Source organism: Pseudophryne corroboree, chromosome 11 (genome assembly GCF_028390025.1).
Source record: "Pseudophryne corroboree isolate aPseCor3 chromosome 11, aPseCor3.hap2, whole genome shotgun sequence".
NCBI classification, from domain to species: Eukaryota; Metazoa; Chordata; class Amphibia; order Anura; family Myobatrachidae; genus Pseudophryne; species Pseudophryne corroboree.
In genome coordinates, this window is record NC_086454.1 from 300,196,400 (window position 1) to 300,215,212 (window position 18,813).

Here is an 18,813-nt window from a genome sequence, read left to right on the forward strand (position 1 = left end):
AAAAGCAGATGCTTGACACTCGGAGCGTGCAGTGTGCAGGTTCCTCAAGTCCAAAATGACTATATGTATATAAGGAATACATACATATTACCGGCGGCCGGGATCCCAGCTGTCATGTTCCCGACAGCGGGATCCCATCCAGCAGTATGCCGGCAGCGGGGCGAGAGCTAGAAAGCCCCTTGTGGGCATGCTGCGTTCGCCACGTTGCGGGCACGGTTTTATTCTCCCTCTGTGGGTGTCATGACCGGTATTCCGGCGGCTGCATTTCAGCGCCTATCGGGATCCCAACAGGTGGTCTCGTGATTGCCTCCCGTATATAAACATATTGCACACCCCGAAAAAGGGACCAGCTGCTACTCCCGTGGGCAGCTTTATGTGGCTTGCTCACGAGTAATTCGCCCTAAGCATCTTTTTGTGTTAATCCCTGACGGAAAAACTGCAAATATTATTTACAAAGACATTTTGTGATCAATGTGTACAATATAAAATATACATCACAATATTAGATGGCACTACTGTCAGACATCCATGCGAGTGAAGCCACGGCAAATGCTAGTATGTACTGTATATATAAAGACTCGCTTTAGTAGGCATCAATATATATGTATAGCAGGTCTGCGTAATTGTTTTAATGGTCACACTCACGTATATTAAAAATACATATATGCAGGCTAGAATAGATTCTATTAAAGTTATGTAATCCTGTATGTTCTATGCCTGTGAACGGCACCATGTAAATAACCGATGGTCTGTCCCGATGGTCTGTCCCGTCTCTGACATGCGCAGTGGGAGCACTATCCCCTCCCTCTCCCACTGCAGGGGCTGCAGAAAAGGGACAGCCCAAGCAGAGTAAGGACGCGAAGGGCAAACCTGGAAGCTGTAATTCGCCTGGAAGATATTGCGGCGGAGGTATGTGGAAGGGGCTGGTAGGAGGGTAGAGTATATGGGACGGCTAGTAGTAGTAATGAAGTCATACAACTATATGATTAGTTTAAAAAATGGCATGAATGGCACATGTAGCCCAGTGTGATTGCCCAGGATATGCGGCCTAATTCAGAGTTGGCCGCTGATGCGCAAAAGTCGCATTGCACCTGCACAGGATGCGTCCGCAAGATGATTGACAGCGGCAGGCATTGGGTGGGCGGTGACACAATGCAGTGGGGGCATGGCGGGCAAAACGGGTGGGTGTCGAGTGTGTTCTCAGGGCGGCTGCTTGATGCAGCCGCTCTGAGATAAGAAGGAGCCGGGCCGCCAGGCTGCGCAGGCAGGGGTCGACCTTAAATCACTGCGTCTGCAGGGTGGCGCCCTGTGCAAGACAGCCCCCAGCATGTGAGTAGATAGACGCAGATCTTGCTGCGGATGCAAGATCTGCCTCCATCTGTGAATAACCCCCATATTGTACTATACCTATCTATGCGTAGTTTGCGGAGACCTGGGAGAGACTTTTGATCCCATCCTATTCCGTTCATTAGGTCCCACTTACATATTTCACATAACTCTGTCAGGCTCAAGTGTCAGTCAAGGCAAAACACTCCTACATGTAAGGATCATATTGTATAAGCAATGTGTCCTGTATTTTGTGCATTTGTACTTGAAGTGCTCTTGTCCTCCTCACACAGGGGATGCAGCCATGTTGCATGCTCGGATACAGCAGCGGATCACAGAAGCCAGCACGAGAAGCCTCCTGCAGCTTTAGCTTATTTCTGCCCACAAGATGCCTCCTGCAGCTTTTGCTTATTTCCGCTCACAAGACACCTCCTGCAGCTTTTGCTTATTTCCGCACACAAGACGCCTCCTGCAGCTTTTGCTTATTTCCGCACACAAGACGCATCCTGCAGCTTTAGCTTATTTCCGCACACAAGACGCCTCCTGCAGCTTTAGCTTATTTCCGCACACAAGACACCTTCTGCAGCTTTTGCTTATTTCCGCACACAAGATGCCTCCTGCAGCTTTTGCTTATTTCCGCACACAAGACGCCTCCTGCAGCTTTAGCTTATTTGCGCCTCCTGCAGCTTTTGCTTATTTTCGCCTACAAGACGCCTCCTGCATCTTTAGCTTATTTCTGCCCACAAGATGCCTCCTGCAGCTTTTCCTCATTTCTGCCCACAAGATGCCTCCTGCAGCTTTACCTTATTTCTGCCCACAAGATGCCTCCTGCAGCTTTACCTTATTTCTGCCTACAAGACACCTCCTGCAGCTTTAGATTATTTCTGCACACGAGACAACTCCTGCAGCTTTTGCTTATTTCCGCACACAAGACGCTTCCTGCAGCTTTAGCTTATTTCTACACACAAGACGCTTCCTGCAGCTTTAGCTTATTTCCACACACAAGACGCCTCCTGCAGCTTTAGCTTATTTCCGCACACAAGACGCCTCCTGCAGCTTTAGCTTATATCCGCACACAAGATGCCTCCTGCAGCTTTAGCTTATTTCCGCACACAAGACGCCTCCTGCAGCTTTAGCTTATATACGCACACAAGACGCCTCCTGCAGCTTTAGCTTATGTCCGCACACACAACGTCTCCTGCTGCTTAGCTTATTTCCACGCACACAAGACGTCTCCTGCAGCTTTAACGTACTTTCTCACAGCAAGTGCGTCCTAAGACACAGTTGCTGTGTAACCTACCTCCATCTCTGAATCAGGTCCTAATTCTGGGTTGCATAGTATTGTGAATGGGAACATTCAGCCCTATTTGCTGAATATTTTCTTTTCAAAGGGAGGTAGGCCAGATCTGTCTGAGGTGGGACTTGTACTTCTGAGACCGCTAAAAAGGGATGCCTAACCCTGCCTAGAATATCTGCTTATTTATTTGAACACACACCTCTACAAATACATACTTGTTCCTTTGCTGTAGGCATCTATGTACTAAACCACAGCTGGGGGATATCTATAATAGAGAAAGTGATAGCAGATGATGACGACTGTGCCGGCAATGTACGACTAGAAGCGGTGCTGACCGGACCATACCGATTTAGAATCACCTTGGTGACAGAGATTTTGGGTGTGATAAAAAAAAAGAAATCCACACAAGGGCTGCAAATGTTTGAGCAAGTCTTAGCTTTGATCATAGTCAAGTGTCTAATAAGTCATCTCACAAGGTTCCTGGGAACGGCCACACTGATTCCTTTCTCTGCTCTGTGTGCTGCAGGTGATACTTGAAGATATGAGAAGTTTACCCAACTCTTCAGGCTGCACCTAGGTGAGAGTGTCACAGGTCTGCCAGATACCTCAGTGCAGGGAGAGGAATGCAGACACCTCCGTGTCACTATCAGCCCACAGGTCTGACCCTTCTCTAAGCAAGTCATTGTATTTGTCTTTTACTCCCCCCCACCATGTCAATATTAACAGGTGCCACACTCAGCAAGAGGGGTGCAATCTCTAGTCTCCATACAATAGCCTGAGTTATTCCAGACATGGGTGGGGTTGTGGCAGATGTTTCAGGGCACTATTACAATGATAGATAGCAGATTACATTTAAACAAACTTTTTCATATACAAATTATAAACTGTGTTTTGAGATTTACAGTAGATACTGTAGATAGTATATTGGTGGTCATTCCGAATTGATCGCTCGCTAGTTAGTTTTAGCAGCCGTGCAAACGCTATGCCGCCGCCCACTGGGGAGTGTATTTTAGCTTAGCAGAAGTGCGAACGCATGTGCAGCCGAGCTCTGCAAAAAAAAGTTTGTGCAATTTCAGAGTCACTCTGAACCTACTCAGCGCTTGCGATCACTTCAGCCTATTCGTGTCCGGATTTGACGTCATACACCCGCCCAGCGAACGCCCAGACATGCCTGCGTTTTTGCAAACACTCCCTGAAAACGGTCAGTTGACACCCAGAAATGCCCCCTTCCTGTCAATCTTCTTGCGGCCGTCAGTGCGACTGAAAACTTCGCTACAACCTGTGCACAAACACAACGGGCTTTGTACCCGTACTACACATGTGTGCATTGCGGCCCATACGCACGCGCAGAAATGCTGATTTTTAGCCTGATCACTGCGCTGCGAACAACTGCAGCTAGCGATCAACTTGGAATGACCCCCATTGTCCAGATAGCTTTTCTCAAGCCGGTTTTGATGCTGATGTGTGAAACAGGGAAGAGGTTAGCATGCCGCCAGCCGGTATCCCAGTGATCACAATACAGACACCAGAATCCTGACAAGCTGTGAAATGTCGACGCCGGTATACCGGCGACCCATGCCATTCTTCCTCTGGGAGTATCCACGCCACCCATAGAGGGAAAATATAACCTGTAACTCACGCAGCAAGCCACTGTGCCCACAGCGTGGTGAGCCCACCAGGGGCCTTCTAGCACTCGCCCCACCGAATCCGTGAAAGAGCAATAATTTTGGATGCACATTTACATGAGATCTCGTCTAGGCAAAGCTCAGTGAGAGTCACCGCAGGTGGACGGGAGATTATCTTCTGTGCCTAGTATAGGATAGGTATGCACTGATGAGGACGGCAGCTAGTAGTAAGACCAGCTGTGCACACAGAGGGCAAATGCACTGCAAGAAGCGCATAACTCCGCCTGGGTAAGAGGGGATCCGGTCTGAAGATCGACAGTGTCTAGGTCGACAATGTGTAGGTCGACCACTATAGGTCGACAGTCACTAGGTCGACATGGATGGAAGGTCGACAGGGTTTCTAGGTCGACATGTGCTAGGTCGACAGGTCTAAAGGTCGACATGAGTTTTTCACATTTTTTTTGTTTTTTTGTTTTTTTTCATACTTAACGATCCACGTGGACAACGATTGGAACGGTAAAGTGTGCCGAGCGAAGCGAAGGCACCATGCCAGAAGCATGGCGAACGAAGCGAGCCATGCGAGGGGACGCGGTGCACTAATTTGGGTTCCCGGTCACTTTACGAAGAAAACGACACAAAAAAAAATAAAAAAAAAATCCTCATGTCGACCTTTAGACCTGTCGACCGAGCACATGTCGACCTAGAAACCCCGTCGACCTTCCATCCATGTCGACCTAGTGACTGTCGACCTATAGTGGTCGACCTAAACATTGTCGACTTAGATACTGTCGATAAAACGAACCACACCCGGGTAAGAGTACAAACACATTTTCCATGCACAGCAGAAAAAGAAGACAAAGCGCTATTGAGGGTAACTTGCTAACAAAAATATAATGGATATTACCCATGGAAACATAAATATTCAATATATGGTGCAGTAGGTAAAAGTAATAATTCAACAATTATTAAAATTAAAAATCAATGAAATGTTCCACATAGCAGGTCAGTATTTATGAGCAAATCAGCACACATTGGAATATGCACGACAATGGTGGTCATTCCGAGCTCTTCGCTCGTTGCCGATTTTCGCTATGCTGCAATTTGTTGCTAAATGCGCATGCGCATGGTACGCAGCGCGCATGCGCTTAGTTATTTAATGAAAAACTTAGCAGTTTTGATGTTGTTCGTGCGGCGCTTTTCAGTCGCACTGCTGATCGGTGAGTGATTGACAGGAAAGGGGCGTTTCTGGGTGGTAACTGAGCATTTCCGGGAGTGTGCTAAAAAACGCAGGCGTGTCAGGGAAAAACACGGGAGTGTCTGGAGAAACGGGGGAGTGGCTGGCCGAACGCAGGGCGTGTTTGTGACATCAAACCAGGAACTAAACGGACCGAGCTGATCGCAATCTAGGAGTAGGTCTAGAGCTGCTCAGAAACTGCAAGAAAATATTTAGTAGCAATTCTGCTAATCTTTCGTTCGCTATTCTGCTAAGCTAAGATACACTCCCAGAGGGCGGCGGCCTAGCGTTTGCGAGCGAACAACTCAGAATGACCACCCATATTCGAGTGCAAAACAGTGAGTTCAGGTCTGGTTTGTACACAGATAAGGAGAGCGAAATAACTGCATAGGAATGGAGAGAGTTAAACCTTCTGTGAGGGGTGGACCTAACTGTTAGGAAAAGTACAGCCCATGGTAGAGAGGGGAGGGTTCAGTATATATAGGGACTTCTAGGCCAGCTTGGTCTCTCTTGCTGCTGAATTGCCTTCTGGTGAGTGCTGCATTGCATATTCACTAGACCGTTTAGCTAGTTAGTTAGTTTAGTCAGCTTGCATTGCACTATTGTATTTGTTTGCCACCCTCCTTTTCATTCCCACACTCTGTTTGGTATGATGGCCGCCTCTCGCCCCCGCCGTGCCGCCGGGACCCCAGCTCGCTGCCGCTCATCAGGCGGTGAGGCTGGACCCGAGGATGGGTCGGCTGGCCCAGCTGCCTGCTACCCGTCTTCCGGGGCGGGCGCCGGTGCGGCGGCGGCGGCTCGGCGGACTCGGTCTTCCTTGCCGCTGGTTTCCGGTCCGGTGTTACCGGCCGGCCGCGGGCGGCGGGGAGGGCTGGGAGCACGGGGGAGACGCCCGGAGGTGGCTGGGCATCGGCCTTCACCTCCGGCTGCAGGGGTTGAGGCACCGTTGCCGGGTGCGGGCGGCCGATGGAGGCTTCCAGTCCGTCTCCCCTCACATCCCCCTTGTCGCGGCCGCGAGGTGGTGCGGGGCGAGGGGGGGCGGAGTGGGCGGATGGCGGCGGCGGGTCGGACGAGGCCTGTCGCGGGGTCTCGTCCGACGGTCCTTTCAGGTCGGCCCAGCGTTGGAAGGAGAGTGGCGGGAAGCGGTGGGCCGCGCGCACGCCCGTGCTCTCAGCCAGTGGCGCCGTTCGCGCACGTGTGCGCACAGCGGCGCCGCCAGTGTCTTCATCTCCCCTGCTGCCTCCCTTGCAGCCGGAGTCCGGCGGGTAGCGGCGGCGGGGGCGACGTACCAGGGGCGAACACGGCAGCATTGAGCCCCGCCGAGGCGCCTTCCCTGCAGACGGAGAGAGCTCCGGCCTGCGGGGGGAGGGCGCGCGCGGGGGGCCGGTAGTAGCCGGAGCAGCGCTAGTGAAGGCCAGCAGGCTCAGGTTAGGGTAGGTGACTGGTGGGGGACCACGCCACTTGTGGTCAGGGGGGCCAGCAGTTCCCCAGCGGGCCAGGTGGAGCATTGGCCGTCGGGTCCCCTGTTGGCGCCTGCCGGGCGCCGGGCAGGGAGGCGTGCGCCGGCATCTGCGGGGGCTCCTGCGGTTGCCGGCAGTGACTTTTGGGGAGGTCAGGACCCCTCCGGAGAGTTGGCGTCGGCTCTGTCGACGGTGGTGGCGGCATTGGGACCGTTGTCCGCTGCCGCATCCCCGGGGGCAGCAAGGCGTTCCGGCGCGCAGAAGCAAGGGCGTCCGGTACGCGGCCGGCGGCTCAGCGAATTGCTCGCGCTTGCCGTGATCTGGGGGCGGCTGCGGCGCAGCTAGGACACCGTCCCGTGCGGGCCGAGCGTGGGCGCGAGGTGGGGACATCTTCGGCCCGGAGTGCTAGGCATGCGCCGGGAGTGGTTTCCGGGTCCTGTGCTCTGTCTTCTTCTTCAGGTGATCGCGGAGAAGTTGAGGTGGTTGGGAGCGACGAGGAGGATTTCGAAGTTTCCACACCGGAGGATTCCCAGTCCGAGCAGTCGACAGCGTCAGGTGAGGTTGAGCAGTCGGCGTCTGGCTCCAGCACGCGCTCCAGTTCTCTCAGTTCCTCCTCTTCTTCATCCCTGTCGTCACCGGCGTCCGACGTCAGTAGCACGACTAGGGCAAAAAAGCGCGCGACGAAGTACGCCAAGAGGGCGGCGGGGCAGCAGGAGAGGCGGAAGAGACGCAAGTGGCTTAGCGAGGACGCTCGCAGGGTCAAGAAGCGCCGCGATTTTCCGGGAGTAGTCCACTGCGATTACACGGCCGTGTTGAGGGGGTTGCGGGATAGCTGCCGTAGGAAGATCTGCAGGGGTGATTACGTTGATATGTTCGTCCTGACTAAGGACGCGAAGAAGGACTATAAGTCAGCGGCAGCTAAGAAGGGCATCGGAGCTGAAGCTTTCCGTACTTTCGACAACTGGCTGGCCGTTTTTTGCGTCTTTGCGGCGTGTTACCTGGAAGATAGGCCTGACGAACATATGAACATCATAAGATACCTGCACTTGATACACGATATGCAGCGCACATCGTCAGGCATCGAATGGCGGATGTATGACGAGAAATTCCGGGAGAAGCAGGACTGCTTGCAGGTTATTGACTTTGGTTGCAAAGACGTGGAAGTCTGGCTCCAGGTCACCCGGACTTCTCAACCCGCAAGGGAGCCCCGGAATCCGGGGGCGGACAGGCAACGCGCAGGGTCGTCCACCCAAAGGAGCGGCGCGGACGGCGGAGCGGGCAAGACAGGTAGATTGGCCATCCGCGGGGGAGGGCAGGCTGCCGCGAAAGGGAAGTGCTTCGCATTTAACAATGCGTCCTGTTCCTTCGGCAAGCAGTGTAGGTTTCGACATTTGTGCTTGCAATGTGGCGGCTCCCACCCAGCCTCTACCTGTTTTAAAGGCAATCGCCAAGGTGCGCAGGGTAAGCAAAGCTACGCAAGACCCGGCGCAAGCGGGATCGCTCCACAGGGCACCAACGCCAATTAATTTGGACGCCATGGCCAAATGGTTGGATTGGTATCCAAATAGTACGGACGCTCAGTTTTTGTTTCGGGGTTTTTAAGTTTGGTTTTCGCTTGCCTGTTGCGAGCGATGTATCGGTCCGGGCTCCCCGGAATCTTCAGTCCGCTCGCGCCTTGCCGTCGGTTCTGCGCGAGAAAGTTGATAAGGAGGTACGGCTGGGTAGGATGTAGGGCCCGTTTAGCTCACCCCCGGTGGATGACTTGGTCATCTCCCCAGTGGGTGTAGTCCCCAAGAAGACTCCAGGTGCCTTTCGGCTCATTCAGCATCTTTCTTACCCGTCAGGGTCGTCGGTCAACGACGTGATACCAACGGATCATTGCTTGGTGGTGTACCAGTCGTTTGATGAGGCGCTAGAGTTGGTCCGTAGTTACGGCCCTGGGGCCCTGATGGCTAAGATCGATGTGGAATCCGCGTTTCGGTTGCTCCCGTTGCATCCAGACTCATTCCGTTTTATGGGTTTTCGGATCGGAGCGGAGTATTTAATCGACAAATGTTTGCCGATGGGATGTTCCGTTTCCTGCTCGTTTTTTGAACGGTTTAGCACATTTTTACATTGGTGCGTGGAGTCTTCGTCAGGGGGTCATGGAGTTGCGCATTACCTCGATGATTTCCTGTGTGTGGGACCGGCGAATTCGCCGCGCTGCAGCGACTTGCTGTTCAGCATCCGAGCGCTGTTTTTTCACTTTTGCGTTCCTGTGGCCGAGGATAAAACGGAGGGGCTGGTTTCCTGTTTGTCGTTCTTGGGGATCGAAATCGACACGGTAGCGGGATCGTGTCGCCTTCCTCAGGCCAAGGTTGCGAAGCTCCGCAAAGTTATTTGCCAGTTCGTAAGGTCGCGCAAAGTCACGCTGCGGCAGGCGCAGTCCTTGATGGGCCTTTTGAACTTTGCTTGTCGGGTAATCCCGATGGGCAGGGTTTTCTGCCGAAAGCTGGAGAGGGCGACGGCGGGGTGTGCCAGGCCGCATCATTTCATCCGCTTGTCCTCCGAGATTAAGAGGGATTTGGCCGTATGGGCCTCGTTCCTGGGGGATTTCAACGGGGTGCGTATCTGGCAGGCCCCAACGGTCGACAGCGCTCGGTTACAGCTGTTTACCGACGCGGCGGGTTCCTCTGGGTTCGGTTGCTACCTAGAGGGGTCTTGGTGCGTGGCCTGAGGAATGGCATCGCGAAGGTTTCACTAAGGACCTTTTGCTGCTGTCGCTTTTTCCCATTATGGTAGCACTGGAGGTTTGGGGCGATCGTCTGGCTCATCGCGGCATTTTGTTTAGATGTGACAATCTGGGCGTGGTGCATGTGATCAATAACCAGAGGGCGAAGTCGCTGGTGGTTCTGAGGGTGCTGGGGCGGTTGCTGCTGACATGCTTGCATAAGAATGTATGGTTCCGCGCGCAGCATGTGCCTGGTCTGGAGAACGGAATTGCCGACGCGTTGTCCCGCGGTCAGTGGGAGAGATTTCGTTTGTTGGCACCCGAGGCCGATGAGCGGGGGTTTCAATGTCCCGGTTATGTCTGGCAGGTGATCGGACCGGACTGGAGGGTCTAGCGATGCGGTCAGTGGCTCCGAACACGCTCAAGGCTTACGGTCAAGCTTGGAGCGAGTGGGAAGAGTTTGTCCGAGGACGTAGTCAAGAAGGTAAGAGCAGGCATCGGATGATGCTTTCTTTTATTTGGCAGCTGTTTGTTACGGGTAGGTCCAGAGCGGTGGTGTCCCGGTACTTAGCAGGGATTTCGTTCTTTAATAAAATCAAGGGTGTCCCTGACGTGACGAAGAGCAGGCTTCTGGTTAAGGCGATGAAGGGGTGGGCACGCGTGGCGCCAACGCCGCCTGATCGGCGGCCCATCGATGCGGCCTTGCTACCGGCTGTCATCAAGGCGGTTGGCGGTATCGCGTCGTCTATTTTTGAATCGCTTTTGTTCCGGTTGGCGTTCTCCATGGCTTACCACGGAGCCTTTCGGGTTTCGGAGCTGGTAGCACCATCTAAGCGGGCGGACTCGCGCATGCTTCTGGATGACGTGGTGGTGGGTAAGAGGTCCTTGCTGTGCAGATTACGTCGCTCTAAGACGGACCAAGTAGGTAGAGATCGATGGGTCACCTTGGTTTCGTCGCTGGAGGAGAGCATTTGCCCGGTGAGGCTGGCATCGAAATATGCGGCGGTTCGGCCCGGTGGGCAGGGGTCGTGGTTGCTGCATTATGACGGTTTACCCTTGACGAAATATCAGTTTCGTTGGATGCTGGGTCGCTGTCTGGCGAGCTTGGGCCTTTCACCCGCTGCTTTCGGTACGCATTCCTTCCGAATCGGGGCAGCGACGTCGGCTGCGTCGGCAGGGCTTTCCGTGGCGGAAATCCAGGCAGTGGGGCGATGGAAGTCGTCGAGTTACAGACGATATATTCGCCCAGTTCCATGAGTTGTTTGTTTGACTAACGGTTCTGTTTATTAGTAGTTATATAAGTTCATGTTGTAAAGTTCAGTACGTCCTTGTGTAGTGTGTCTGTTTGTCTCCCCTGTTTATCCTACTCAGGGATTAGCTACTCGCCGCTGCTGGCAGCGGGGGTCTGGAGTTCTTTTGCGTTTTTCTGCCTGACTTGACGGACTGAATTCTAATCTACAATTCGGCTGATCAGTTCAAATCAAAGTCCCTCAGCAGGTTTTTACGCTTTCACCTCCAGCTGAGTTCTTACATGTTTTTCCCATATTATACCCCCCTCCCCCCCCCGTTTATTTTCCTTATATTATTTAGATTTTTCCCATTGTGTGTTTATGTTCTGCTGCGATTGGCTGGAAGCTTGTTCAGATCGGCTAGGCCGGGACTTCTGCAAGACACGAAACCCCCCTTTTTTCTTTTGGCAGATCCTTCAGGTTAATGCGTTTAATAAACGCCGTTTTAGATTCTTATTAACCGATTTTTACTCCTTTCCCCATATGAGCACCCATATTCGAGTGCAAAACAGTGAGTTCAGGTCTGGTTTGTCTAGAGATGAGCGGGTTCGGTTCCTCGGAATCCGAACTCGCCCGAACTTCAGCTTTTTTCTCACGGGTCCGAGCGACTCGGATCCTCCCGCCTTGCTCGGTTAACCCGAGCGCGCCCGAACGTCATCATCCCGCTGTCGGATTCTCGCGAGGCTCGTATTCTATTGCGAGACTCGGATTCTATATAAGGAGCCGCGCGTCGCCGCCATTTTCACACGTGCATTGAGATTGATAGGGAGAGGACGTGGCTGGCGTCCTCTCCGTTTATATAAGAGACTAGAGTAGAGAGAGACACAGTATTTAGTAATTTTGGGGAGCATTTTTAGGAGTACTACTACTTGCTGAAGTGTAGTGTGACTGTATATGTATATCTGACTTGTGGGGGAGACAGTGGGGAGCAGTTAGAGTCTGAGAGCAGGAGTACATATTTTAACGTACAGTGCACACTTTTGCTGCCAGAGTGCCAGCCACACTGCCATTGTTACCACACTGACCACCAGTATATTGTGATTGTCTGCTTAGGAGTACTACGTGCAAGTTGCTGATAGTGTGGCCAGTGACCTGACCACCAGTTTAATTAATCACCACCAGTTTAATATATATATATAATTGTATATATATATATAATTGTATACCACCTACCCGTGGTTTTTTTTTTTTCTTTCTTCTTGATACATACTATAGTAGCTTACTGTAGCAGTCTGCGGTGCTGAGCTGACAGTGTCCAGCAGGTCCGTCATCAGTCATTACATAATAAATATATATACCTGTCCGGCTGCAGTACTAGTGATATTATATATATATATATATATTAATTTCATCTCATTATCATCCAGTCTATATTAGCAGCAGACACAGTACGGTAGTCCACGGCTGTAGCTACCTCTGTGTCGGCAGTCGCTCGTCCATCCATAATTGTATACCACTTACCCGTGGTTTTTTTTCTTTCTTTCTTCTTGATACATACTACTATAGTAGCTTACTGTAGCAGTCTGCGGTGCTCAGCTGACAGTGTCCAGCAGGTCCGTCATCAGTCATTACATAATAAATATATATACCTGTCCGGCTGCAGTACTAGTGATATTATATATATATATATATATATATATATTAATTTCATCTCATTATCATCCAGTCTATATTAGCAGCAGACACGGGCCCTCATTCCGAGTCGTTCGCTCGGTATTTTTCATCGCATCGCAGTGAAATTCCGCTTAGTGCGCATGCGCAATATTCGCACTGCGACTGCGCCAAGTATCTTTGCTATGAAGATAGTATTTTTACTCACGGCTTTTTCATCGCTCCGGCGATCGTAATGTGATTGACAGGAAATGGGTGTTACTGGGCGGAAACAGGCCGTTTTATGGGAGTGTGGCTGAAAACGCTACCGTTTCCGGAAAAAACGCAGGAGTGGCCGGAGAAACGGGGGAGTGGTTGGGCGAACGCTGGGTGTGTTTGTGACGTCAAACCAGGAACGACAAGCACTGAACTGATCGCACAGGCAGAGTAAGTCTGGAGCTACTCTAAAACTGCTAAGTAGTTTGTGAGCGCAATATTGCGAATACATCGGTCGCAATTTTAAGATGCTAAGATACACTCCCAGTAGGCGGCGGCTTAGCGTGTGTAACTCTGCTAAATTCGCCTTGCGACCGATCAACTCGGAATGAGGGCCACAGTACGGTAGTCCACGGCTGTAGCTACCTCTGTGTCGGCAGTCGCTCGTCCATCCATAATTGTATACCACCTACCCGTGGTTTTTTTTTTTCTTTCTTCTTGATACATACTACTATAGTAGCTTACTGTAGCAGTCTGCGGTGCTGAGCTGATTGTGTCCAGCAGGTCCGTCATTACATAATAAATATATATACCTGTCCGGCTGCAGTACTAGTGATATTATATATATATATATATATTAATTTCATCTCATTATCATCCAGTCTATATTAGCAGCAGACACAGTACGGTAGTCCACGGCTGTAGCTACCTCTGTGTCGGCAGTCGCTCGTCCATCCATAATTGTATACCACCTACCCGTGTTTTTTTTTTCTTTCTTCTTGATACATACTACTATAGTAGCTTACTGTAGCAGTCTGCGGTGCTGAGCTGACAGTGTCCAGCAGGTCCGTCATCAGTCATTACATAATAAATATATATACCTGTCCGGCTGCAGTACTAGTGATATTATATATATATATATATATATATATATATATATATATATATTAATTTCATCTCATTATCATCCAGTCTATATTAGCAGCAGACACAGTACGGTAGTCCACGGCTGTAGCTACCTCTGTGTCGGCAGTCGCTCGTCCATCCATAATTGTATACTAGTATCCATCCATCTCCATTGTTTACCTGAGGTGCCTTTTAGTTGTGCCTATTAAAATATGGAGAACAAAAATGTTGAGGTTCCAAAAATAGGGAAAGATCAAGATCCATTTCCACCTCGTGCTGAAGCTGCTGCCACTAGTCATGGCCGAGACGATGAAATGCCATCAACGTCGTCTGCCAAGGCCGATGCCCAATGTCTTAGTACAGAGCATGTAAAATCCAAAACACCAAATATCAGTAAAAAAAGGACTCCAAAATCTAAAATAAAATCGTCGTCGGAGAAGCGTAAACTTGCCAATATGCCATTTACCACACGGAGTGGCAAGGAACGGCTGAGGCCCTGGCCTATGTTCATGGCTAGTGGTTCAGCTTCACATGAGGATGGAAGCACTCAGCCTCTCGCTAGAAAAATGAAAAGACTCAAGCTGGCAAAAGCACCGCAAAGAACTGTGCGTTCTTCTAAATCCCAAATCCACAAGGAGAGTCCAATTGTGTCGGTTGCGATGCCTGACCTTCCCAACACTGGACGTGAAGAGCATGCGCCTTCCACCATTTGCACGCCCCCTGCAAGTGCTGGAAGGAGCACCCGCAGTCCAGTTCCTGATAGTCAGATTGAAGATGTCAGTGTTGAAGTACACCAGGATGAGGAGGATATGGGTGTTGCTGGCGCTGGGGAGGAAATTGACAAGGAGGATTCTGATGGTGAGGTGGTTTGTTTAAGTCAGGCACCCGGGGAGACACCTGTTGTCCGTGGGAGGAATATGGCCGTTGACATGCCTGGTGAAAATACCAAAAAAATCAGCTCTTCGGTGTGGAAGTATTTCAACAGAAATGCGGACAACATTTGTCAAGCCGTGTGTTGCCTTTGTCAAGCTGTAATAAGTAGGGGTAAGGACGTTAACCACCTCGGAACATCCTCCCTTATACGTCACCTGCAGCGCATTCATAATAAGTCAGTGACAAGTTCAAAAACTTTGGGCGACAGCGGAAGCAGTCCACTGACCAGTAAATCCCTTCCTCTTGTAACCAAGCTCACGCAAACCACCCCACCAACTCCCTCAGTGTCAATTTCCTCCTTCCCCAGGAATGCCAATAGTCCTGCAGGCCATGTCACTGGCAATTCTGACGAGTCCTCTCCTGCCTGGGATTCCTCCGATGCATCCTTGCGTGTAACGCCTACTGCTGCTGGCGCTGCTGTTGTTGCTGCTGGGAGTCGATGGTCATCCCAGAGGGGAAGTCGTAAGCCCACTTTTACTACTTCCACCAAGCAATTGACTGTCCAACAGTCCTTTGCGAGGAAGATGAAATATCACAGCAGTCATCCTGTTGCAAAGCGGTTAACTGAGGCCTTGACAACTATGTTGGTGTTAGACGTGCGTCCGGTATCCGCCGTTAGTTCACAGGGAACTAGACTATTTCTTGAGGTAGTGTGCCCCCGTTACCAAATACCATCTAGGTTCCACTTCTCTAGGCAGGCGATACCGAGAATGTACACGGACGTCAGAAAAAGACTCACCAGTGTCCTAAAAAATGCAGTTGTACCCAATGTCCACTTAACCACGGACATGTGGACAAGTGGAGCAGGGCAGGGTCAGGACTAGAGATGAGCGCCGGAAATTTTTCGGGTTTTGTGTTTTGGTTTTGGGTTCGGTTCCGCGGCCGTGTTTTGGGTTCGACCGCGTTTTGGCAAAACCTCACCGAATTTTTTTTGTCGGATTCGGGTGTGTTTTGGATTTGGGTGTTTTTTTCAAAAAACCCTAAAAAACAGCTTAAATCATAGAATTTGGGGGTCATTTTGATCCCAAAGTATTATTAACCTCAAAAACCATAATTTCCACTCATTTTCAGTCTATTCTGAATACCTCACACCTCACAATATTATTTTTAGTCCTAAAATTTGCACCGAGGTCGCTGTGTGAGTAAGATAAGCGACCCTAGTGGCCGACACAAACACCGGGCCCATCTAGGAGTGTCACTGCAGTGTCACGCAGGATGTCCCTTCCAAACAACCCTCCCCAAACAGCACATGACGCAAAGAAAAAAAGAGGCGCAATGAGGTAGCTGTGTGAGTAAGATAAGCGACCCTAGTGGCCGACACAAACACCGGGCCCATCTAGGAGTGGCACTGCAGTGTCACGCAGGATGTCCCTTCCAAAAAACCCTCCCCAAACAGCACATGACGCAAAGAAAAAAAGAGGCGCAATGAGGTAGCTGACTGTGTGAGTAAGATAAGCGACCCTAGTGGCCGACACAAACACCGGGCCCATCTAGGAGTGGCACTGCAGTGTCACGCAGGATGGCCCTTCCAAAAAACCCTCCCCAAACAGCACATGACGCAAAGAAAAATAAAAGAAAAAAGAGGTGCAAGATGGAATTGTCCTTGGGCCCTCCCACCCACCCTTATGTTGTATAAACAAAACAGGACATGCACACTTTAACCAACCCATCATTTCAGTGACAGGGTCTGCCACACGACTGTGACTGATATGACGGGTTGGTTTGGACCCCCCCCAAAAAAGAAGCAATTAATCTCTCCTTGCACAAACTGGCTCTACAGAGGCAAGATGTCCACCTCATCATCATCCTCCGATATATCACCGTGTACATCCCCCTCCTCACAGATTATCAATTCGTCCCCACTGGAATCCACCATCTCAGCTCCAAGTGTACTTTGTGGAGGCAATTGCTGCTGGTCAATGTCTCCGCGGAGGAATTGATTATAATTCATTTTAATGAACATCATCTTCTCCACATTTTCTGGATGTAACCTCGTACGCCGATTGCTGACAAGGTGAGCAGCGGCACTAAACACTCTTTCGGAGTACACACTTGTGGGAGGGCAACTTAGGTAGAATAAAGCCAGTTTGTGCAAGGGCCTCCAAATTGCCTCTTTTTCCTGCCAGTATAAGTACGGACTGTGTGACGTGCCTACTTGGATGCGGTCACTCATATAATCCTCCACCATTCTTTCAATGTTGAGAGAATCATATGCAGTGACAGTAGACGACATGTCCGTAATCGTTGTCAGGTCCTTCAGTCCGGACCAGATGTCAGCATCAGCAGTCGCTCCAGACTGCCCTGCATCACCGCCAGCGGGTGGGCTCGGAATTCTGAGCCTTTTCCTCGCACCCCCAGTTGCGGGAGAATGTGAAGGAGGAGATGTTGACAGGTCGCGTTCCGCTTGACTTGACAATTTTCTCACCAGCAGGTCTTTCAACCCCAGCAGACTTGTGTCTGCCGGAAAGAGAGATCCAAGGTAGGCTTTAAATCTAGGATCGAGCATGGTGGCCAAAATGTAGTGCTCTGATTTCAACAGATTGACCACCCGTGAATCCTTGTTAAGCGAATTAAGGGCTCCATCCACAAGTCCCACATGCCTAGCGGAATCGCTCCGTGTTAGCTCCTCCTTCAATGTCTCCAGCTTCTTCTGCAAAAGCCTGATGAGGGGAATGACCTGACTCAGGCTGGCAGTGTCTGAACTGACTTCACGTGTGGCAAGTTCAAAGGGCATCAGAACCTTGCACAACGTTGAAATCATTCTCCACTGCGCTTGAGACAGTGGCATTCCACCTCCTATATCGTGCTCAATTGTATAGGCTTGAATGGCCTTTTGCTGCTCCTCCAACCTCTGAAGCATATAGAGGGTTGAATTCCACCTCGTTACCACTTCTTGCTTCAGATGATGGCAGGGCAGGTTCAGTAGTTTTTGGTGGTGCTCCAGTCTTCTGTACGTGGTGCCTGTACGCCGAAAGTGTCCCGCAATTCTTCTGGCCACCGACAGCATCTCTTGCACGCCCCTGTCGTTTTTTAAAAAATTCTGCACCACCAAATTCAAGGTATGTGCAAAACATGGGACGTGCTGGAATTTGCCCATATTTAATGCACACACAATATTGCTGGCGTTGTCCGATGCCACAAATCCACAGGAGAGTCCAATTGGGGTAAGCCATTCCGCGATGATCTTCCTCAGTTGCCGTAAGAGGTTTTCAGCTGTGTGCGTATTCTGGAAACCGGTGATACAAAGCGTAGCCTGCCTAGGAAAGAGTTGGCGTTTGCGAGATGCTGCTACTGGTGCCGCCGCTGCTGTTCTTGCGGCGGGAGTCCATACATCTACCCAGTGGGCTGTCACAGTCATATAGTCCTGACCCTGCCCTGCTCCACTTGTCCACATGTCCGTGGTTAAGTGGACATTGGGTACAGCTGCATTTTTTAGGACACTGGTGACTCTTTTTCTGAGGTCTGTGTACATTTTCGGTATCGCCTGCCTAGAGAAATGGAACCTAGATGGTATTTGGTACCGGGGACACAGTACCTCCAACAAGTCTCTAGTTGGCTCTGCAGTAATGATGGATACCGGAACCACGTTTCTCACCACCCAGGATGCCAAGGCCTCAGTTATCCGCTTTGCAGTAGGATGACTGCTGTGATATTTCATCTTCCTCGCAAAGGACTGTTGAACAGTCAATTGCTTACTGGAAGTAGTACAAGTGGGCTTACGACTTCCCCTCTGGGATGACCATCGACTCCCAGCAGCAACAACAGCAGCGCCAGCAGCAGTAGGCGTTACACGCAAGGATGCATCGGAGGAATCCCAGGCAGGAGAGGAATCATCAGAATTACCAGTGACATGGCCTGCAGGACTATTGGCATTCCTGGGGAAGGAGGAAATTGACACTGAGGGAGTTGGTGGGGTGGTTTGCGTGAGCTTGGTTACAAGAGGAAGGGATTTACTGGTCAGTGGACTGCTTCCGCTGTCGCCCAAAGTTTTTGAACTTGTCACTGACTTATTATGAATGCGCTGCAGGTGACGTATAAGGGAGGATGTTCCGAGGTGGTTAACGTCCTTACCCCTACTTATTACAGCTTGACAAAGGGAACACACGGCTTGAAAAATGTTGTCCGCATTTCTGGTGAAATACTTCCACACCGAAGAGCTGATTTTTTTGGTATTTTCACCAGGCATGTCAACGGCCATATTCCTCCCACGGACAACAGGTGTCTCCC

The 18,813-nt window shown here is 50.8% G+C and overlaps 1 long non-coding RNA gene across 1 annotated transcript in view; it reads left to right on the forward strand.

Moving 5' to 3' along the window:
- The window catches only part of LOC134969523 (uncharacterized), a 62,476-nt gene that overhangs the window by 1,920 nt on the left and 41,743 nt on the right, over positions 1-18,813 (forward strand). Inside the window, exon 2 of the long non-coding RNA XR_010189498.1 lies at positions 3,150-3,280. This is a non-coding gene — a long non-coding RNA (uncharacterized LOC134969523). The remainder of the gene's footprint in view (positions 1-3,149; positions 3,281-18,813) is intronic.